General features: G+C 41.3%; 1 long non-coding RNA gene across 1 annotated transcript; it reads left to right on the top strand.

Annotated features, from left to right (window-relative positions):
* On the top strand, positions 1 to 23,222 carry LOC142427845 (uncharacterized). The gene is made up of 3 exons (XR_012780101.1): positions 1 to 185; positions 3,164 to 3,290; positions 22,962 to 23,222. It is a non-coding gene; the product is annotated as an uncharacterized LOC142427845 (long non-coding RNA).
* Positions 23,223 to 23,731: the final 509 nt, after the last annotated feature.

The following is a 23,731-nucleotide window of genomic DNA, read 5'->3' as shown; positions in this document are numbered from 1 at the left end:
TATCACCAGCAGCGGCGTACAGGAAGGAGGAAGAAGTTCCTGATTTTGGTATTATTATTTCTGGGATGTCCTCATATGAGATTGAAATTTGTGAACATCTTTATTGCTGATCCAGATAAGACAAACATAGAGTATCCCAGTTGCTGGCAGTGTTCTAAGGACCGAAGAAAATGACCAAGGCCCAGGTGATTCTGATGTGTTTTATCCTTTTCTATATTTCATAGTGGGGTTTTGGAAACCTGCATAATACAGATCCAGTTCATTGGAAAAGTGGAAATTTGAAATTGTAGACGTTAGAGATAAACTTGAACTCTGATTTCAGCATTGGGCTTGAGATTAGGAATAGATAGATCATAGGATTAAAACTAAACTATTGACATTGAACATAATGCGTCTCTGAAGATTCTTGGGATCACGTTATCATCTAAATCATTATTCTATGGCCAAACTATGGCAGTCATTCAAATTATAGGCTATGCCTAGTTTTTAAGGGGAAATAAGATCATTTCTTTAGAAGTGTCTGTATTCCATGGGATTTTTGTTTGACTAAGTTTCTTTAATGCTTCTTTCTGAAGGTGATGTGTTACATAATCTCCCAAAGAGCCGCATTTTCATTAATGAATCTAAAATTGAAAACCCCAATTTTTAACCTCAGCCAATAGTTGTTCAAAAATGATTGACATCTTCTCCCCTCCTCTAACTATAGATGCAGGAGAGAGAATCAACCATCAACGTCAGGTCGGATTCATATGAGGCAGAGCTTAAGCATACCTGTACTCTCCATACTTTTCCAGTGATGGCACCATTGTTCCATTGTTCCCACAGTCCTCTCCTACTGTGCTCATTAACTTTTTGCAGTGGCCCTGTGCAAATGTACAGTCCAGAGCCACAGGTACAAGTTTTATTAAGTAACAGCATATAATTTGGTATCAGAATGAATAGGCTGCACATTGGGATTCATATTAAAGAGCCATATAGAAAATTTTGCTCTTCTTCAGGGCAGGCTTGTTCTTTCGGTCCCTCAGACATTTTACCCACGGAGGCAGGCTCATTTCATAGTTCCATCTGTCTAGCCTTCTCTCATCTCCTTGGGGGATATCCTCCTCTTGATCTTGCCTGCCTGCCCCACTATCTTGGCTGAAAAGTCCTTTCTGGACCTGTAACCATTGACTCTGTCACTGTGTCCCTTCTGCCCTGGTCATTATCTCCATCAGTCTAGCTCTTGAACCATGAATATTAACGTTCATTTTGCAGAACCAGCAGTAGATGAGTGAGTGCCTATGAGATAGAGGTTCACGGTGTTCCATGATTTACTTTGTAGCATCTCACAAAGCTAAATATTCATCAAGTAAACAAATACCTCGTCAAGATGTGGATTCTGGTGAGTTCCTAATCTGTATAGAGGTCAGGGATCAATCTGTACGGTTCTCCTCATTCATGTGTTTGCAAAGGCTGATGAACCAGATCATCAGGGCAGACCACAGTCCACTGCCTCACAAAGTGAAGTTGTTGAATCTGGTCAGATAATAAGTTGCAGGGGATGAGGAACCCAAATGGGAAAGTCATACCGCAAGCTCTTGACTCATGGAGTAGGGGAAGTTCTCAAGTCAGGTCACACAGTGGGTTCACAGGTGTTCAAGGAAATGGCTCATGCATTTCTTGAAATTGGCAAATCCCTAATCCATGGGATCAATGTGAACTATGTGGCTTCAGGGTCTAACAAAGCCAAATCAACAAACCAATGTCTCACTGTCTCTTCTCATACCATGCGTGCAGGCAGTTCTCTCTCTCTCCCTCTTGATATGATGGCTTCTTGGGTCAACCTAGCACCTTCCCTGCCTAGGCAAGGTTAGGAGGGCTCCAGAGGTCCACCCAACAAAACTACGAAGACCCCTTGGAGAGCATGTGGTGGAAGATGGCAGTTGCAAGAGGACCTTGCAATTAAAGTTAAGGCAATCTGGTCTGAAAGTGGCTGCGAAGAATTTGTCCTAAGGTTGTCATGAGGAGCTTGTCCTAAGGTGACATTTAAGAGCTTAGAAAGTTGTACTGCATCCAGGAAGGGAGATATTGTCTATGAACATTTTGATCTTGGTTCTCAGTTATATCTTTTTGTTCCTGAACCCGAGTTTTACCTTGTTCATTAATAGACCACTTTAATCTGTTGAGTTTTGTGTGACCGTAGCAACAGATTATCAATGAGACATAGAGTGCTGTGGGAGGAATGACTTGATTAAGAGTTAACAAAAATGTGGAGAGTTGAGGTATGTTTGACCTCCCCCATCTGAACTCTTCCTGATAATTGTTGACACTGATACTGCTAGAAGTCCTAATTCCATTTGATAATAAACAGGTGTTTATCTACTTTGTGCAAGTATAAATCTTGGCTATTTCTAGCTCATTCAGATAGTTTCACTGGACCTCAAAGTTCTAATGTTATGAGTGGGTGCATTATTATAGAGCACGGGAGTCCGCTATACTCGAACAGTGATTCTCAGGAACGACATTGCAATTGTGGCAAATATTAAAGACAGACCAGTGTGGCACGGGGCTCCTCAACCTATGTCAGGACTGAGAAAGTGAATGTATTTTCCAATGGGTATATGTACTGGAGTTTACAGATCTTTCCATAGGCGTGCACGTCATGCAGTTAGCGTATACATAGTCAGTGGGTACTATCATCAGCGGGTAACATAATAAGCAGGATGGTGAGTCACCCTGTTGACCTAGTGCTAGTTGATTTCAATCCCACCCTGAGCCCTCCCCAGGTATTTGTGACATTTATGGTGGCTTAGCTATGGAACCTGATTTCTCTGATCTACAAATAACCTTCAGGCACAGTGAAGTAGCCAGGCACGGAAACTGTTCATCTACTATGGTAATTCCTTTAACACTGCTCCTTAATGGAGAGCTATATGAATGTGTATTTGAAAACATTTCTTAGAACAGTGGGGACCTTTCTGGAAATAGGGCTCGTGTTCTGTCCTCATAATTGCGAATGTAGAAATAAGGTCAAATACTTTTTACCAAGTCCTCAGTTTTCCACACATTATGGAATGCACTGTCACAATAGTTTTTCTTACTGTTTTGCTTTCTTTACTGTAAGATATATTTTAAAAATCTTCAAGTATAAAATACGCCATTAAATCGACTCCTCTTTCTACAGGAATCACTGACATTCAACGATGTGGCTGTAAAGTTCACCTGGGAGGAATGGCAGCTCCTGAACCCTGCTCAGAAGACCCTATATCAGGATGTGATGTTGGAGAACTATCACAACCTGGTTTCCATCGGTGAGGAGAATTCTCAAGTCATTGGCCTCGTCATTGGCGTTTCCTGTCTTATGTGTTAAAATTTTTGCAGTGTCTGTGGTGTTCTCAAAGAGGTAGATTCTCATTGCATCCTCTGGTCTTAAGTTAGTGGGTTGGGTCTTCTGCCCTTGAGAGAACACTTTGTTCCTTTGAACATTATTTTCCTAGAAATACAACATTCTGCAGGCTTTACAAACTTTAGGTTAATTTTGGTGTGTCTAAGATTGTGTAATTTCTCATGAACAGGTTATCTAGTTGTCACCCCAGAATCTTTCTCTCAATTGTAACAAGGAGAACTGTGGTCGGTATTAGAAACAAGCTATAGTGGAATTTTATCAGGTGTATAGTCAAAATACCTTAAGGGTAATAGGCTGGGGGTATTGATTCAACGGGCAGAAGGCCTCACATCCATGATAGATGTTGGAAAATGCATAAAAGTCTGTGCTTCTTTGAATGTGAGCACTCACTTTTCCTAGCAGTTGAGAAAAGTACCCCTGTAGCTCTAAATGAGATTAAATTTCCATTTATTTGATTTATACTATTGTATGTTTGCTTCCATAATTTTCTTTCTTTAAGATTCTCAAAACTTTCCCTCTCTTATATGCGTCTCTCTTATTTTGAATATCCATCTTGCAAGCCTCTCTCCAAACAGATGGAGCACCATCTTGGATGTTCAACTCGAACCATAAATGGGCCTCCTTTGTGCTTTCTTAGCTCCCCACCTTGGAGTTTCTCTAAAGATTTTGGTGTCCATTTTCTCATTTGTTCTCCTGGTTCTTTAAAGTTTTCTTCATTCTGGTGAAATAAGTTCTTTCTATTTTCTTTTAGAGACGGTCAAATTGCCTTGTCTGTTGGAATTCTTTAACAGACATGTTTCTCCATAGTTTGCTCCTTTTGGTGAAACACATTTATGACTTCGGTTATTTTCAGGTATCTAAAGTCACCTTCCTAGCAAGAAAATTGTTATCAGCTTAGCATATAATTTTGCACTGCACCTTCAATTTTTTTCTACCTGTAAGATTTTGTTTTGTTTTTCTTAGAAAAGTACAAACACTTTAATTCTAAGTGACCTGCTCTGCTTAGGACCCACCCAAGAGACTTTCAAAGTGAAATCCAATTGTTCACACTTCATCTAGTATCACACAGGCCGCTTTCCAATGTGTGCACACGCGCATACACATGGGAGGAAGGAGGGGACGGGTTGGGAGTGCAGGCACAATGGACTTTGACCACAGGATGCAAAACGCTTCAGAAACCAGACCTGTCAGACAGCTAAGTACAAAACTGCCTAAAATAGCAGGGCTACTTTTCCCAGACGGGCTGCATACAACCTGACGAAGATGACTTGGATTTGTTTCCCTTCAGTCAGTTTGGAGCTGTGGCCGAAGATGCTGCCTCTGGAAAGCTGAGTGCGCTGCTGAGGCAGACCCGGAGTCTGCCTGGGACTGGGAAGCACAGGCTCACTGGGGGCCACTGCAGGTTCCTCACCGCCACTGTCAGAAAGCTCCTGTCTGGCTCTTCCAACAGCTTCCTGGAGAGGATTTCAGGATGGCTTCCGTGCTCCTCTGTCAGTGCAGTTCTGCAGCAGTCCCAACAGCTGTCTTCGTTGTACTGAATCAGGAACTTCTGGCACGTTCTAATTGTTTCTGTGGCAGGAGGGAGATGAGCGCAGGACTGAGGGTTGGGGGTCCAGGGGCCGGGCCGGATTGGCTCACCTGTGCTTGAATCGCACCATGGCCGCCTGCGTCATGTAAGATTTTTTTTTAAGTTGCCTGTTCCTCCAATAACTTTGTAAGTGGAAAGGGCATTTTTAACATCCTGTATTCTTGGATTTTTCCTTAAGCGTATGTCTGCTTTATATTCTTTACTATGCAGTGTGCCTTCTTTAGGCCCACCCCTTCTTAACAGGTCCTCAACCCAAAAGATGACCTTTGCTGCTTCTAAAGAACATTTTTGCAGGACATTCCAACAGAATATTTTACTGTAATTCAAACAGTGCATAGAATAATCAATATCATTCTCTTTTCTTTTTTGTCTTTGAAGTATCCTTTTGATTTCTAAATTTATGATTTCTTTTGTGTCATCCCAGAACTCATCTGGTCTCAGTCATTAGTCTTCAGTCATCAGTCTTTTATTACTCCAGTTTATTCTTTACATAGTCTCTCAGCTCTGTGATCTAGGTATTTTGGTTAGCTTCTACTTTGATTTGAGCAATTGATGGTCTGTTCCACAGTTAACCCCTGGACATGTTTTGACTAATGAGGTTCTCCACCATTTCTTTCTAGGGATGTGGTTGATTTGATTTTCATGTGTTCCATTCAGAAATATCCATATGTATAGTTTCCATTTCTGTTGTTTAATAAGAAATTTGGTATGAATTCATCATTCATCTCACATTTTTATTGCTAAACTTGCATATCCTTTCTGTCATGGAGGTCACATTTTCCACCTACTGACAACTTCCCCAAATGTTACGTTCATCAGTGTACATGATTGTATGATTGATCAATATCAGGCTATAAAAGTCATGTAAAATTTTCAATATATATGTTTAATCTTTTTTGGGGGAGCTCTTACAGATATAGCATTTCATAGTTCAATCACTGTACAATTGCTACCACAGTTTCAAAACATTTTCCTCTTGACTTCCTTTCTATCTGCTCTCCTTTATCCCTTCCCTTCCCCACCCTCAATTTCTTTATTGTGGAAAAGAGAACCTGGATGAAAGCAGCCTTATCTCTTTACTCCTGACTTCAGGGCTTGGAAGACCAGTACTAGTGTTAGAAGAAAACCTCCACAAGTCCCAAGGATAAAGCTAGAGCTGAAATGCACAATTTCCAGATAGAATTTTCTCCACAACTGCCCTCCAGTAAGATGTTAGTATACAGCTTCTACAGGTGCCTCACTTCTTGCTACTCAGCTAAAAGATGCCTAGCTTAAAAAGCAATCAGGTTCCCTTTGATGCTATCACTCAAGGAGTCAAGTATCCCTTTGTCTCTTAAATGCCCTCTGGATGGGTCCTATGGGAGGGTTGTATAATTGAAGGGCAGAAATAAAAAGGCTTTATATTCTTTCACCAATTTATACAGTCTCAGGGCTTGCAATCTCCCTCCCCCACCCCTCCGCTCCTTCCCCAGCACACACACACACACACACACACACACACACACACACAGACACCTACCTACCTAACAAGGTAGGTAGGACTTTTACCCTGGGGGGTCCCTGAAATAATTGGGTGAGCAACTGAAAACCAGTTGTGAGGGCAGGTGAATTGAAGTACTCTCTCCTCAGTGGGGAGAACAAGAACAACATGTCTGCTCTTGTAGTTAAAATTGCTGGCAGATAGTAATAAGCCATGTGCTTGTATGAGGTATCATTAAGGTAATACTATAATGAGAGGATATTGTGAGGATAATTTTTAATTAGGAGAATGTGACTTGGATTCTTCTCCAATTTACAAATGTGAATTCCTCCCTCCACCCAAATGCCTGGCCTTGCAATCTTCTTTAATTCTGAGAATAAGCAATTAGGCTGTGTCCTCTCTTCTAGGTCCTCAGTTTCCCACAGCCTAATACTTACCATGAAGTGTTCTAAAAGAATGCAGGATATTCCCACGTTCACACTATTCCGTTCTGTTGTGTCCGTGCCTTCTGAAGGCTTGCATGGCTCGCTACTATATAAACTCACTGTTAAATGACCTCGCTGTCTCATTCCGGGATTGGAGATGAGGCCACTCTTCCCCGTTTTGCTGTCTGCTTTATCCTCCTTAATTGCACACACTATTCCTAAGGGCCCATTTGAGTGTGGGGCTGGATTCCCCACGGTTTACGTTTGCTTAAACAGTTGGTGTACCAATCTAAATAGCACTTATAACTGGTCTTACTTGCAGGCATATGAATATTAATCTTCCACTGACACAGTTATTCTTTAGCGAAGATATTACCATGTACTGTTTGATGATGGATACGATGCCAGGCTTCTTTCATTTGTCATTCTTAGCCTTATAAACCACGTGATTATGTAATTATAAGTAGACAATACCAGTCTATTTAAGTTTAATAATCATACACAATCGATTTTTAAACATTCCATTTTGTTTTGAAAACTTGCAGATTTTTGTTGATAATACTTCATATATTCCATCTCCACATTCTTAGAATATGTGTGCAGCTATTTTTTCTCATTTTCAGTCAAGTTTTCCTCCATTCACGTCATTACTGTTGACTTTACTTTGAGGATTTAGTACTTCGTCAGTGTTATTTCCTTGTCATTAAACCTAAGGGGTTCATGTTCCAGAAGTAGATCCCCAGGTCTTCCTCCCAGTCCTTGTTTCTGCAGATTCCACTAAGACCTGTCTACCATGGCTGATCCTGCTTCTATTATTTGAAATACTGGGTGGCATTGCTTTTGGCATCACAGTAACATGCAAGCCACCGCAGGACAACACTGAAAGATGAGTGGTGTAAACTAGAATATAGGCTCTATAAACATAAAGCATATGTTTCTGTACCACAATACCTTTCATATATACTTCTAAAAATGCTTTTCCCCCAAGTAGAACATTCTGCAATTTTCACATTTCCAACTTTATGTAGTACTCAGTTGTCTTTCAGTAAAGCTTGATGAATAGAATACATGTAACCCCTACCGGCTGGAATTAGCAAGCCTTATCCGACCTGTGGTCTATTGTTCTCAATGTCTTCCTTCTATTACATTTGTTGTTCATTTTCATATACCTCTTTAAGCAAATGCCAAATCTGTGTTCACTCATCCTTTCATATCCAACCAGAGTTCTACAATAACTATTTTTACCATTTGGATTATTTACACGCTTGTATTTCTTCCAATGAGCAATAAACATCAAGCATAGTGTTTTATTTATATTCATATAAGAGGGTTGTCACTAAAGATCTACTTCGTATCGATGCATATTTTAAGGAGTCCATTGTAAGTCAAGATTTTGAAAAGAATCAATGTTCTGTTCTTTTATAGAAATCCAGAAAGATGCCGACCATTTGCTTGAACACATGCAATGTGAAAGATACATGGACAGAATGGAACAATAGTATACATTTAATACATTGGAAAGTACTGTTTATCAGCACAGAAATTATTTTCTTCCAAAGGAAACGTATGAGTTGTTTGGATTACATGGAAAAATAGTAAAATCAGATTTAATCATTCTGAAATTAAATCAGAACAGAAGCAACAAAACACAGAAGTCAGTTGTGCTCAAGGAAGATGAGGACAATTTCCTCCACACTGAGCAAGAGCAATTTTGTACTGAAATGAAATTCTCTGAGTGTGAACAATCCAGGATCTCGAAGTCACAGCATCAGGAATCTGATCAAATTGAGAAACCGCACACTGGTGATAAATGTGGGACGACCTTCATTGAGGAGTCTTTGCTCTATGAATGCCAGCTCATTCATATACTAGATAAGACCTGTCAGTGTGGGCAAAAATACAATAATGTGTTCCAACTCAATGAACATTATCAAAAATCTCACGAAGGGCAAAAGCTTTATAAATGCTTGGATTGTGGCAAAACTTATCACAGTAAGTCATACCTCAAGGGATGTTGTGAAACTCATGTGGCAGGGATGCCCTACGTATGCAGTGAATGTGGGAAGGACTTCACCATGAAGAGTGATCTCACTGTTCATCAGCAAACTCATACTGAAGAAAAACCCCATGTATGTGGTGAATGTGGCAAAGGCTTCATTCAGAAAATACAACTCAAAACTCATCTACTAACTCATACTGGAGATAAACCCAATATATATAATGAATGTGGCAAAACCTTTATCAGGAAGAATGCTCTCACTGTTCATCAGCAAACTCATACTGGAGAGAAACCCCATGTATGTCGTGAATATGGAAAAGCCTCTACCAGGAAGTCTTTTCTCACCGTTCATCAGAGAGCTCATACTAGAGAGAAACCCCATATATGTGGTGAATGTGGCAAAGGCTTCACTCATAAAGTAAATCTGAAAACTCATCCACGAAATCATACTGGAGAGAAACCCCGTGCATGTGATGAATGTGGCAAAGCCTTTTTTTGGAAAACTGCTCTCACTGTTCATCAGCAAAGTCATAGTGGGGAGAAACCCCATGTATGTGGTGAATGTGGAAAAGCCTTTATTCGGAAAACTGATCTCACTTATCTTCAGCAAACTCATACTGGAGAGAAACCCCATATATGTGATAAATGTGGCAAAGGCTTTACCAGGAAGACTTCACTCACTGTTCATCAACAAACTCATACTGGAGAGAAACCCCATGTATGTGGTGAATGTGGAAAAGCCTTTATTGGAAAGACTGCTCTCGCTTATCATCTACGAACTCATACTGGAGAGAAACCCATGTATGTGATGAATGTGGAAAAGGTTTTCTCAGGAAGTACATGCTCCCTGTTCATCAGGAAACTCACCAGAGAGAAACCCCATGTATGTGGTGAATGTGGCAAAGTTTTTATCAGGAAGAAGGACCTCAGTGTTCTTCAGGGAATTCTTCCTGGAGAGAAACCTCATGTACGTTAGTGAATCTGGCAAAAGCTTCATTCGGAAAGGAGGTCTCAAAATTCATCTATGAGTTTACACAGGAGCTAATCCCTATGTATGTGGTGAATGTGGAAAAACGCCTTTATCTGGTACAGTGAGCTAACTGAGCATCAGCAAACTCATACTCCAGAGAAACCCCATGTATGTGGTGAACGTGGAAAAGCCTTTCTCAGGAAGAATGAGCTCATTGTTCATCACAAACTCTCCTGGAGAGAGAGAAATCCCATATATGTAGTGAATGTTGCAAAGGCTTCATTCAGAAAGCACATCTCAAAACTCATCTATGAATTCATACCGGAGGAAAACCTTTCATGTGATGAATGCAGTAAAGCTTTCAGCCAGAAGTGGTGTCTTAAGCACATCAGAGATTTCACAAAGGAGAGAATCCCTTTGCATGAATTAAATGTGGAAAATCTTATTTCCTAATTTTCATTAGTTCAATGATGAATTCACTTGCCACTATTCTCAATCCATTTTCTGTCCCTACTATATTTCCGGTTGTTGTATACAAAGTGATAGTACACAATTCTAGGCTGAGACTATGAAGCAACGTCCTAGACAGCCTGCCTTCACAAAGGCTGGTTAAGTACACGTTGAATGTGTCCTACTAGCACAGTTGTACTTAGAGGGATCAGTGAAGGGAGTTTTGTTGGTCACTTAGTTCATTAAATACTTTCATCTCAAGTCTGACAACTGGGAACTTGAGACCAACATATTAATAGGCTGATCCAGATAGGCAGAAATAAGGAAGCAGAACCAAAGTTACAAGAGGATAAGACTACAAGAAGCATTCTGGAGACTACATTGATCCCCTGTGGTGTATCCAAGTGTCACATCACCTTGGCTTCAAGATCTCATGGGATATTTGTGAAACTGGGTATCGACAACATGAAAAGTTGACTCTTCCATCACTTTGGACTTCACATGGCTTCTTTGAAACCAGAAATACACAGTTCTTTTTTTTTTTTAACGTTTTATTAGGGGCTCATACAACTCTTAACACAGTCCATACATATACATACATCAATTGTATAAAGCACATCTGTACATTCTTTGCCCTAATCATTTTCTTTTCTTTTTCCTTTTCTTTTTTTACATTTTATTAGGGACTCATACAAATCTTATCACAATCCATACATATACATACATCAATTGTATAAAGCACATCCATACATTCCCTGCCCCAATCATTCTCAAAGCATTTGCTCTCCACTTAAGCCCTTTGCATTAGGTCCTCTTTTTTTTCCCCCTCCCTCCCCGCTCCCCCCCCCCCTCATGTGCCCTTGGTAATTTATACATCGTTGTTTTATCATATCTTGCTCTATCCGGAGTCTCCCTTACCCCCCTTCTCTGCCGTCCCTCTCCCAGGGAGGAGGTCACATGTGGATCCTTGTAATCAGTTCACCCTTTCCAACCCACTCACCCTACACTCTCCCAGCATCGCCCCTCACACCCTTGGTCCTGAAGGTATCATCCACCCTGGATTCCCTGTGCCTCTAGCCCTCATATGTACCAGTGTACAACCTCTGCCCTATCCAGCCCTGCAAGGTAGAATTCAGATCATGGTAGTTGTGGGGAGGAAGCATCCAGTATCTGGGGGAAAGCTGTGTTCTTCATCGGTACTACCTCGCACCCTGACTGACCCATCTCCTCTCCTAAACTCCTCTATGAGGGGATCTCCAGTGGCCGACACTTGGGCCTTGGGTCTCCACTCTGCACTTCCCCCTTCATTCAATATGGTATATATATATATATGCATATATATATATATATATATATATATATATACACACACATACATATATTCTTTTTTTTTTTTGCATGATGCCTTATACCTGGTCCCTTGGGCACCTCATGATCGCACTGGCTGGTGTGCTTCTTCCATGTGGGCTTTTTTGCTTCTGAGCTAGATGGCTGCTTGTTCACCTTCAAGCCTTTAGGACTCCAGACACTCTCTCTTTTGATAGCCGGGAACCATCAGCTTTCTTCGCCACATTTGCTTATGCACGGAAATGAACAATCTCTTCCACCAAAACCACACCCACTGTGAGTGCATCTTTTCTGACTCATAGTAATCCTATCAGACTGGTTAGGACTGCTCGCTAGGCTTTCTCTGCCTATAATTATTTACAGGAATAGACAAGTTCATCTTACTCAGGAGGACCCCTTGTCTGGTTTGAATCCCTGGCCTTGTGGTGAGCAACCACATCTGATCCCACAGCACCACCATAGCCCTGTCTCTCCACCAACAGGCCCATAGTACAAGGTTTCTTAACTGTCACTTTTAGAAGCCAAGTCATGATATTTTCAATATTATTATATAGATATGAACTCGACTATGAATAAGGAAGGCCATAGAAAAAATGAGATGGCCTTTGACTTATGGTGTTGTAAAAGAATGATGAAAGTACTGTGGGGCAGACTGGTAATAAGATAAATAGGTCTGTTTTGAAGGGAGTACAGCCAGTGAGTGCTTTAGAATCAAGGATGGTGAGACCTTGTTTCATGGAAAGTTATCATTCCTGTCACTTCAAAAAGATATCAACCATGATAAAGTAGGACATCAATGAAGACCAAGGCCCTTGATGAGATAGATTGACACAATGGCTGTTTCAATGAGCTCAAAATATCCATTGCAATTATGATGCTGAGAGAGGCATTGAGAATAGGAACTGACTCTGTGGCACTTAACATTATAAAAAAGAAATCAAAATACACAACATTCTTCCCAGGTTAAATAACAGTGCTTGGGAAATCGTATGTGTTTTATGCAGGAAAACACACCTAACAAAGGGAAATATGTAACAGAATTCACTGTCTTTATCATTGCTCTTACGTTGAAGTTCACTGTGTCTTGGGTAATTATTGGTAGCACATGTCTACATATTTATAGAGCTTTAAGCATCCAAAGTTACATGGGCGCAGGATGGTTGTTAGAGACTCGTAAAGAAGTTTAACGTGAAAGAGAAGAACTGTCTGAATAGGATTTTCTTTTCTGAAATACTGATGGCAGAAAGTTAGCAGGTCTTTAACCAGGGGAGTCACTGGATGGTTCTGAACTGCCAACCTTTTGGCTCAAAGTTGAGCATTTAATCATTGTGCCACATACTTTTTTGGTCCAGGTTCTCCTGAGCATAACTTACATGCATCAACTTAATATTCTGAAGATGAACATTCCTGTTCATATTGTCCAGTGTTAAGACACCATATAGATTTCTTCAACATCAGTGCTACTGCTATTTTTTGCTCCTTGAGTATTCATTGTCGCATACGTAGAGTATGCTGTCCTATATATTGTGTGTTTTCTGTAGCAACCCTGGACAGTATCTGTAGTGTCAGAAACAGCAGCCACAATTGGGATAACTAAGAGTGACTCTAAGAAAGGTCAAATACCCTACCAGAAATATCAAAAGAATTGATGCACTTGGGTTATGGTGTTAGAGAATAATATTAACTGTATTGTGGGCTGCCTGAAGGACAAACAGGTCTGTCTTGGAATAAGCACATCTGGCTTCTTGGAAGCATTCAAGTCAGACGTTATCTCCTTCATTTGAACATGTCGGTAGGAGCACCACAACCCGGAGAATGGTCTTATGCTTGGTAAATTAGAGTCGGTGAAAAAGACAGTCTTTCCAGGAGCTGGATTGTCACAAAGTCTGCTATGGTGAGTCCAAACGGAGGAATCACTGTGAGCACAGTGCACTTCCGGGCAGTATTTATTCCTGTTGTACCTGGGATCTCTGCGAGTTGAAACCAACTCAATAACAATTCAACATATTCAGTATTATTTAGATCATTCTAAGTTAAATTTATTACATAAACCTACACTTGTGAGTGTTCACTGGAATGAAAACACTGAACATCCATCTGATGGCTTGGAGAAAATTTGGAGCTCACTTGAGAAATTTTTCCTGCATTAATATTTTTATACTCACATTAGTGACATAGTGGTTATGTGTTGGGCTGAGATCTGCATACCAGTGCCCACTCCAAACAAGATAGACAGGGCTTTCTTCTCCGATAAGCAGTTAGAATCTCAGAAACCCACATGGGCGTCACTATAAATTATCAACAACTCAATTGCAGTCAGTTTGGGTTTTTTTAAAATAATATTTCTAACTGACAAAAAAACAGGACTAGTTATTTCCCTGAATTGTCAACAGATTGAACCAATAACTATTACTTTGAAGTCTGCCTTTCAATAAATGGTCAAATCGACAAAGCCCATTCCAATGAGAAGAAGGCAAGTTCAGATACATGAAGGTTCCCTAGAGTCTGTGCTTGGTGGTCCATAGAGAGGTGCTGACAAGTGGGGAAACTACAGCTTTTGAGAGGAAAACATCGCTGACTTATCTCTTTCACGTCTCCTAAAACCATGACTTGATGTACTAAGTTTTGTGTTTGGGTTCACACCGAATTCCCATCTCTGTGTGTCTGGCACAGTAATACAGGGCTGTGTCCTCAGGATGCACGGAGCTCAGTTTTAAGTAAGTTTTGCCCTTGGAGGTGTCCCTGGTGATGCTGACTAGGGATTGGAGAGCTGGATTATACCTTCTGCCCCCATCAGTATCTATTACACCAAACCTCTCCAGTCCCATTCCTGGAGCCTGGCAGATCCAGTGCACAGCATAGCTGGTTAAAGAGAATCCAGAGACAGCACAGGTGAGAGACAGGGTCTGTGAGGGCTTCACCAGTCCAGAGCCTGACTCTTGTAGCTGCACCTGGGCCAGGACACCTGGGGATGAAGAGAAACAGAGTCCTGGGCTGCGATGCTGCCACCCTAGACTTCATGTAGGAGTGCCTGAAGCACTTACCTCCCGGAGTCACCACCAGAAAAGGAAGCCCACACACAATTCGTGTTCTTGTGGATAAGACTCGTCACACCCAGAAAATGCTCTCCGGGTGAAAAGGAATAGGACTTTCAGTACATGCGCGCTGCGGTTTCACGGGGCTGGTATTTGCATGTGGGAGGTGCACTTGTATGTAAAGGTGGACAGGGCCGAATGGAGCCCAGAGCTCTGGCACTCAGATGAGAAACGCGATGCTGGTGGAGTCCTTGGGAGAACACAGTCCTATGAGGTCTTCACTCTACCAACCATATGCACATCTGTGCAGATTTCAAGTTCAGTGTAACTTTATGTGCATTCCCGTCGAAAGTACCCAAATGATCTATTGAAATTAAAGACCATCTCTATCCTCATGTTTGGAATCAAGTCTGGGGTCACCTGAATCTTTCATCCATCTGAACACACAGGGAAACAAGTGTATGTCATCCCAAATTCTTCTTTCCCCTGTTTTATTTCACAGTATTTGGAAAGAAGTAAAAGGTACTTCAATGTTATATTCTCTATTTAGAGTTGGAATGAAAAGGTTTCCTAACATCAGGGTCATTTGTGAGGCTAAAAGAAACCACAAAAATAAAAAGAAATTCAATTTTCTTCCATGAATTAGTACCGGGTGGGTGTTGGGCTCAGTGTATTCAGAGAGCGCCCTGCTGACAGCATCCCATCACTTACAGGAGAGGTGTTCCCTGGCCTCACACTGTCCTCCAACTTCTGTGGGTCCCACAGCAACATTTTTTCTGGCCCTAAGCTTTCACGCTATTGGTCAGGAGTGTTACCTGGCACTGTCTCCGCAGGTTTCCTACCCTGGGCCGTAGAGTTACCATAGTGGTCAGCACAGCAGTTCTAGCCGACCCGGCACTGCAGTCCCTCATCCATGCTCCTGCCCTCACTTCTTTCTTCTCTTGGCCCAAAGCTGGTGGCTCTTAACATCCCTGCAGGTCCGCTTTCTCCCTGAGATTAGTTTTATGTCTGGACTCACACTGACCCTCCCTCACTGTGAACAGCTTTGGAGGTAGAGAGTGCTACAACTTGCAGACAATCTGAATTCGGTACAGCGGAAGGAAGTATGATCTATAGACATAGATATTTATACAGATACGATATTGAGATGCATTCCACAATAAAATACTGATTAAGAGAGAGATTTGCCTGAAAGACAAGGGAGGTATGGAGCAGAGTTTAGCTTTCAGTCTTTCCACAGGAAGAGAAAGGCCCTTAAAGCAGGCTTCTATTGAAATAATTGAAGCAAGAAAGTAATAAAGTTATTTATTCCATGTTAAGGAGGAAATTGTCGTCAGAATTCTTTTTTATGGGTTTCTGTGATGTGTGTGATAGGAAATTTTACAGTTTTTGGCAATTGTTGAGCATAATGACAATCTAATGCCGCTTAGTTATGCATGAGAAGAATGTTGAAAATATTATTTGATTGCCTGTACATGTACCATGAGAAAAAATAAGTTAAAAATGAAAGATAACTTTTTCCTTCATAATCAGAAACTGATGGAAAGTCTTACGGGAACAACACTTCAAAAAACTAGTGAAAATATTGAACTATAGAAGATTGTTATATAAGCCAGAAATATGAAATTAAAACTTGTTAGTAATGGAATAGTATTTAATATTTTAGTTATTTTCTTAGTTTTCCTCTAAAACCATTTTATTTGGTGCTAATAATCTTATCAAGTCGTAGTTCAAGTGCATCAAACAGTATTGTATAATTGTTACCAAAATCAGTTTCAAAACACTCTCTTCCTTCTTGAACTCCTTGGCATCAGTTCCCTTTTATCCCCGCCACCTCCTACTACAGGCCCCAGAATCCCTTATTGTCTTAGCTATGTCTATATGTTCATAAATTCCACGTTTCATCTAATGTAAAACAGAAAAACAAAGCAAAAATTCAATAATGTTAACCCCAATGCCAATATACATCTGAGATAAACCCCAGTAAGAATCGGAAATTGAGGAAGCAGGCAGTTCAAGTGCAGTCTGCTGTCCTTCCCCAGAGTCCATAACAGACCCAGGTGTGCTTAGGTCTTAGGACCAAATGTGTCAGTCTGGCTCCTGGAATGTGATGACCTTGCTCTCTGACTGCCTTTCCCAAGGCTTCTGGATCCAAATACACTCTTTATGAGCTGGCGTCCTACAGCATACCTCCTCTACCTTCTTCTGAACACATGCTAGCATTCCCCAACCTGACTGTTATTCACATTACACGGAATATACAAAACAACAACAACAAAACCATCTCACTGCCTTCCAGGAGATTCCACCTCCTAGCACAACCCTACTTCTCTATCTTTGCTGGTGAGGAGGGAACACTGTTGTTCAACTGCAGCACTGGCTGCTGAGTGAAACCACTGGCTGTGGGGACTGGAGCCCACTCCTGATGATGAGCTGCTTCGGTCTCTTCTCTGTGTGAGCAAACAACTGTTGTATCCAATGCCTGTGTATAAGCTGTGCTTTTGCTGGTGACCTCAGGCATTGGTTTAACAGAAATACACTGTTAAGTCGTCCTTACACTACAAAAGAAGGGAAAAATACAGATGGAAGGAAGAATAAGGTTATTTTCACTAAGCTACCTTGTAAATTGAAGCACAGACAAAAAATATATTTAAAAGGAAAACCATTAACATGTTAATAAAGATATTATAAATAATACCATCAGTGATGCGACAGAAAAAGATGGCATCATTAACCTAAAACACAATGTAGGCGATTCTATGGAGACCAAGGTAATGGGGAAAAAAGATCAATTCCTGACAATCGTATTAAATATGATTCAGCCAAATACAGAAAACAAACTAATGGACATAAGCAACCAAAATAAGATTCAAATTGGAAACACAACATAACTCACTGGCACCAAGTGAATTCTGAATCATAGTGACTGTCTAGAGCAGAGTAGATCTGCTCCTTAGAGTTTTACGCACTGTAAAACTTTTTTTTAATTGAGAAATTGGCAATTTTTTTTATTAAGTAGATAACATTATATCAATGTTAGATTTCTTATTTAATTTGCAATATTATTTTATTAAAATGAATTTTGAGATTATTCAAAATGAAAATGCTTTAAAACATTTGTTCCACAGCTACTATGTTTTAAAATGTTATTTCTTTCAAACAAAAACCCTTTTATTAGGACCTAATCCAGACATCTTCCCATCTATAGTTAAATCATATGAAGCAGTGTTGTACAATCAGAAAACATGTTCTTCCTTCTTGAACTCCTTTCTGTTACCTCCCCCACCTCTCTTGCTGAAGCTCCCATTACCCTTATTCTAGTTATTGACTCTGTAGAGTCACCCACCCTGTGCTTCATAAACTAAGAAACATATAAAATATATGAGAATCAAAAACGCTACCAACAATGACAAACATAGCAGAAATAAACCCCTAAATGTTTAAAAATAAACCCATAAAATGTTAAAACCCAGATTCAGCACAAAGTATATCAAAGGGGAGATCAAGTGAATGACAAGTTGCTAATCATCCAAGTCAGATGTGTCATTTTGATTTCCTACAGTCATCTCTCCAATACTCTCTGATCACCACCTTCTTCCATCCCTCAGTTACGGTGAGAGGGAATCACAGGAGGTGTATTCCCTGTGGAGATCCTGCACATGGATTTTGAACTTCCACTGTCCTCCGTGGCCTTCTGCATGCCAGAATCTCACAATTAAGCTCTGATACTATTTCCTCCTCTGGATTTGGATTACAATTATTATTTGGACTATAATTTACAATCTTGTGAATCTTTTTTTGAGCCTCATCTGTCTCCCATGGAGTGGCTGGTGATTCTGAACTGCTGACCTAGCACTTAGCATCCCAATGTGAAATCCACTATGCCATCAGGGATAGTGGTGTTGTAAATAACCTTTATTTGCATATGTATTTACTACTTATTTATTACACATTGTTTTTCTAATTGAAAAGCATGTAGCTGTAACTTAATTAGGAATGTTATATGTATTGAATTTTAAATGTTAAATAATTTTAACATTTTTAAAATTTAAAAATGGTATAATATGTGATTATATTAGGTAATTACACTTAGCTGACCAAAATTAATCTCAATATTCTGTACCTCACGCCATCAAAGATGTTGTTGGGTGTTTCTGAGTCACTTTTACTCATAATGTCTCACAGGAAATACGTAAACTTCCAAGTCCTGAACCATCCTCACTTGCTCTTAAGTTTGAGACCATGTTTGCAGCCACTGTGTCTGTGCTTCTAACTGAGCGTTTTCCTCTGTTTTGCGGACACTCTACCAAACAGGATGTACTTTCTCTAGAAACCAGTTCCCCTTATCACAGGTTCAAAATACGTGAGAAGTCACGTTATTCTCAGTTCTAAAAACATTCTGCGATATGAGCCTGCAATGTCCTCCTCTTGTGATACATTTTCTATCTTTTGGAAATTAAAGTTTTCTTTCCAACATGTGTTCCCTTCCTTGGGACTTCAATGAGTAATCTTACAAAGGAGTCCTCAAACCAGACAGCTCATTCCTGTTCAGCTGTTCCCCTCTGTGCCTGGAACACTTGTTTCTGCATCAAGGGACACAGTGGGGAGAAAGCATCACGAAGGATATGTCACATGTTTAACCCCCAAAGTCACCTCAATTATTTTCTCAGACTTAGAGATTTTTAGTCAGTTACTACCCACAGTGCACAGGGAGCATGTCAGAGAGACCTCCAGAGTCCTAACCAGGGGCTGTAATAGATCAGTGAGCTCAGAGCAATTGAAATCGTGCTCTGCACTCATGAATGTGTACATGCCTGTATTTCATTGTCTACAGATTTTGAGTAACAGAGAGGATGAGAACGACCATGGTAATCTGTTTGCCGAGAAGAAAAATGGGTCATCCAGGAAGAGTATGAAGTTTCAGAGTCACTTTAATATTTTTTCCTCCATTCAAGCCTGCAGTGAGGAGAAACTCTGGGGGTGGGGTGGGAGGAGGAAAACTGTCTCTGGAGATGCTAAGATGTAAGAGAGGAAGCCCTAATTTCAACAGGAAATCTTCCCTGTCATTCACATGTGCCTGTCTAGGGCTGGGTGTGTGTGTCCTGTGGGACCTGTGAGCCCCCCGCTGCCCAATGTCTCCCCTGCAGGGGAGGTTTGTGTCTGGGCTCACACTGACTTCCCCTCACTGTGATCCTTGCACAGTAATCCACAGCTGTGTCCTCAGCAGTCACGGAGCTCAGCTGCAGAGAAAACTGATTCTTCGATGTGTCTCTGGTAATAGAGAGTTGGCTTTGGAAGGACGGGTTATAATCTGTATCACCATCGTAATCTCTGTATCCCATCCACTGAGGTCTGGCAGATCCAGTTCCAATCATAACCAATGCTGGTGATGGAGAAACCAGAGACAGTGCAGGTGAGGGACAGTTTCTTGGAGGGTTCCACCAATCCTGGACCCGACTCCTGAAGCTGCACCAGGGGCAGGATGCCTATAAATAAAGATAATTGGAATCCGTCCGTCACTTGCAGTCACAACCATCCCCATAGACTCCACACTGATCTCTGAGACCCTCACCTTGGGGAACTGTCACCAGGCACAGGAGAACACACAGCAATGGCATCCTTAGACCACAGCTGTGCTTTCCCAAGGGACGCACAGGCCTGTCCAAAGAGAACTGATAGCCTTCAGTGCCCAAGGCTGGGATTTCAACCTAGTGTCTGAAGAAGGATTTGCATAGGAGGGAACCCTGTGTTTATCAATAGAGGCTTTTTTGTTTCTTCTAAGTCCATTGTAGGGTAATTCTTTTGAACTCATTTGTGTGTTAGTCTGTAATAAGAGATCATTTTTCCTAAGAGGTGTGTGTGAATGGTCAAAGGGAAACCCAGCATTTCTGAGCCCAGTATTCTCTCCCTCCAGCCTTCATTGCTCCTGCCCTGACTGAGGCTCCCGTATGTCCTGTATGTCGAGGACTGGACAGTACAGAGTTCCTTGAAACCATCAGGTCCACCCCAGAGTATCATCATTGCCCCACACTCTCCAAAACCCATTCCTTATTTAGACCCTGATGCTGTGAGGTAGCTAGAGGCAGAACTGAGGGCTGGCCCTCTACATGCCAAAGACTCCCGCTGCCCTTACAGGAAGTTGGAAGCTGCTTAAGGCTAGAGGGCATGCTCACATTCAGGACTTTGGGAGAGGAAGCCGGTACACCTGGGTGGGACGCCATCTAGGCCAGGTGGGCTTAATTCAGCCAATGGGGTTAACCAGTATCATCGACCACGCCTCCCTTGAAAAAGCCAAAAACGTTGAGATCATGGCTCTCTCCCAGCAGCTACTACACGGTTCAGAGCAGCCTGGTTGTGGTCCGGTGCAGCAGCTGTGCCGTGTTATCTTGCTCCTGCTCTCGCTCTCTCTTTAGTTCAATTTACTCTAACACCTGAAAACGGTTTCTATCCTTTATAAAAATAAAATTCACTTTGATCACAAACCAGGCTTCGGTGTGAATTCTTTCTGGTGCAAACCCAAGGACTGAGGTATTTCTAACTCAAGGGATCTAAAAATGCCTCTTAATCAACCTCCTCAAAGTCCTTGGTAGTTTTTCTATGTGGGAATATATGTTTTAGAAGAATTAATGCCAGACATATTCCAAGGAGTTGGGGATTAATGATGCCTCAAATATTCAACTCTTCCAGGAAGCCATTCAGGGCTATTTTCCACCCTCTTCTCCCTTGATTATATCCTCTCATGTTTCTGGGCTCTGAAAATTATTGCAACGTCCAACAGAAACCCATGAACGTGGTTGAAATGGTTTACGTGCTGGTGGGTGCCCTTCAGTCCAAATTCTTAAGGTCAGGAAGCGGCATGCCAGATGCTGGCACCAGAGGTTGCCCTCCACTTCTGTCTCTGTATTTTATGACCTGCCGACTCTGGCAGGATGTCTCTAGTAGATTTTGGCCACCTACTACTGTTAATCAGCCAGGGATTTCCCCACCTTGGGCCACGATCATCAGAAACCCACGGATCTTACAAGCAACGCAAACACTATATCCGAGTGCAAGATGCCTAAGGAAAAGCTCAGTGTCAGTACAGTGATTCATGTGTCATAGTGTCTCGGTGTCAGTACAGTGATTCATGTGTCATAGTGTCTCAGTGTCAGTACAGTGATTCATGTGTCATAGTGTCTCGGTGTCAGTACAGTGATTCATGTGCCATAGTGTCTCGGTGTCAGTACAGTGATTCATGTGTCATAATGTCTCGGGGAAGAAGTTGCCACCTAGAAAAGGTGGGCACTATTTCAAGGGTCATGAATCTGAGTAAAGAGATTATTCAGAGCAGGAAGTGGGAAACACTTGTTTAGTAGATAGGGCAAAGTAAGAATAAGATCCATAAACGATATTTCAGATCTTGAACCAAAATACACCAGCCTCAGACCCAAAAAGCACTCTGTGTTAAATGAGGTCCATTCAGATTCTCAAAATGTAGGAATGAGTGCAGACTGTTCTAAATGTCCCTTGCCCAGGGGACTCTGGCTCACCTGAAATGGGAGCATTTCCAACCAAAGTGTGCCTCTCTATTTGTCCTTTACGTGTGACCCCTTGATAACTGCTCAGGGATCTCAACCTTGAATTTATCACCAAAATTCATAGATCATCTCATTTGGAATATATATGTATAACATCATATATATAATGTTATTGACCAGGAACTCAGTAGCACTATCCCTAAATATATATATATTTTTAATTTTAACTCCCATCTAGATTATTTTCTCATTTATATACACCATCAGAAGGATTTTTCTCCATTCTCACAGTTGACACCACTAAGTTACAGAATGATTGTTTGTATATCTGAACTAATATGTATTTTAACAACGCAGAAATCCAAGTACAAGGTGGTGGTCACTTGGATTTTTTGAACCAGATTTTGCTAAGGAGAATAAACAAAAGTTTTGCAAAAAATACTCATGAGGTTCACCAAAATCTAAGATTTCAAGCAAATGACATGATAATATTTTTCATTGGGAGTGCATTAGATTCATTCAGCTTGCACACACAGACTGGCATGGCTTTACTTGAACCTGGTCATTCTAGCACACGCAGCTCATGACATCTGTTGCTGGTGGTTGGCGGGACAATTTAAGGTTCACACTGTAATGGAGCTGCACACTAGTCCAGGTCACCTCCATCTCCGAATGTGGATGCCATGATTGTACAGTAAACAGGTATAAAACTTTGCAGATTAAAATTACAACTTTTTATTTTTGTTTTGTTGTCTGATTTTATAGCTAGGAAATAACATGGAGGAGAAGGTTTCATCCCAGAACCCATGGCGTGCCTGTTTGAAAATCTTAATGCATGGATGGTGACCCCTGTTTCAGGAAGGCACTTCCATCGGTCTGGCAAGCTGCCCTGGCTGGAGGCCTGGAATGCATCCGGGCCGAGAGGGAAGCATTTGTTCCAACACCTGGATCTCTCCTTTGGACTCAGCTCACAGCATTGTGCGTAGGTGAATGTTGAAATGGAAATAAAGTGACATTTAAATTATATTAATTATTGAATTACATTTATGTTTAAATTATAATTAAATACACCTACTTAAATTAATATGCTCCTATGAAATCTGACACGTGTCATTTGTAAACATTTGTGAGGGGGTGGGGCCAATGCAATCCACGGCACAAGGCAAACAGTAGATGAGGTTTGCTCAGTGAAAGCACCTCTCCTCACTCTACACAAGGTAGCACAATGCTCCAGGCCCTCAAATGTGTCCTCCGAAACCCATCGCCTCTTTGGTCCTGATTCCCTGTCAGTGTCTGTACATGTTAAGGGGATTAAGATACAAGAGTTTTTGAAATACACAAGACAGCTCCGATGCCCAACTATGGCTTGAGGACACTGAGATGTGCTTGCTGGTTCATCCTGGACTGAGCTAACTTCTAGGAAATTCCAGCTGCCCTTGCCTCCCAATACCCTTACTGGGGACAGATTTGCATCATGGTTGAAAGATCCCCCATGTTTTCCTTGTGCCCTCTGTGTGTATCTGACTCCATATGTG

Source organism: Tenrec ecaudatus, chromosome 15, assembly GCF_050624435.1.
Source record: "Tenrec ecaudatus isolate mTenEca1 chromosome 15, mTenEca1.hap1, whole genome shotgun sequence".
Lineage (NCBI taxonomy): Eukaryota > Metazoa > Chordata > Mammalia > Afrosoricida > Tenrecidae > Tenrec > Tenrec ecaudatus.
The sequence above is the reverse complement of the archived record's forward strand: the minus strand, read 5'-3'. Positions and strand labels throughout refer to the sequence as shown.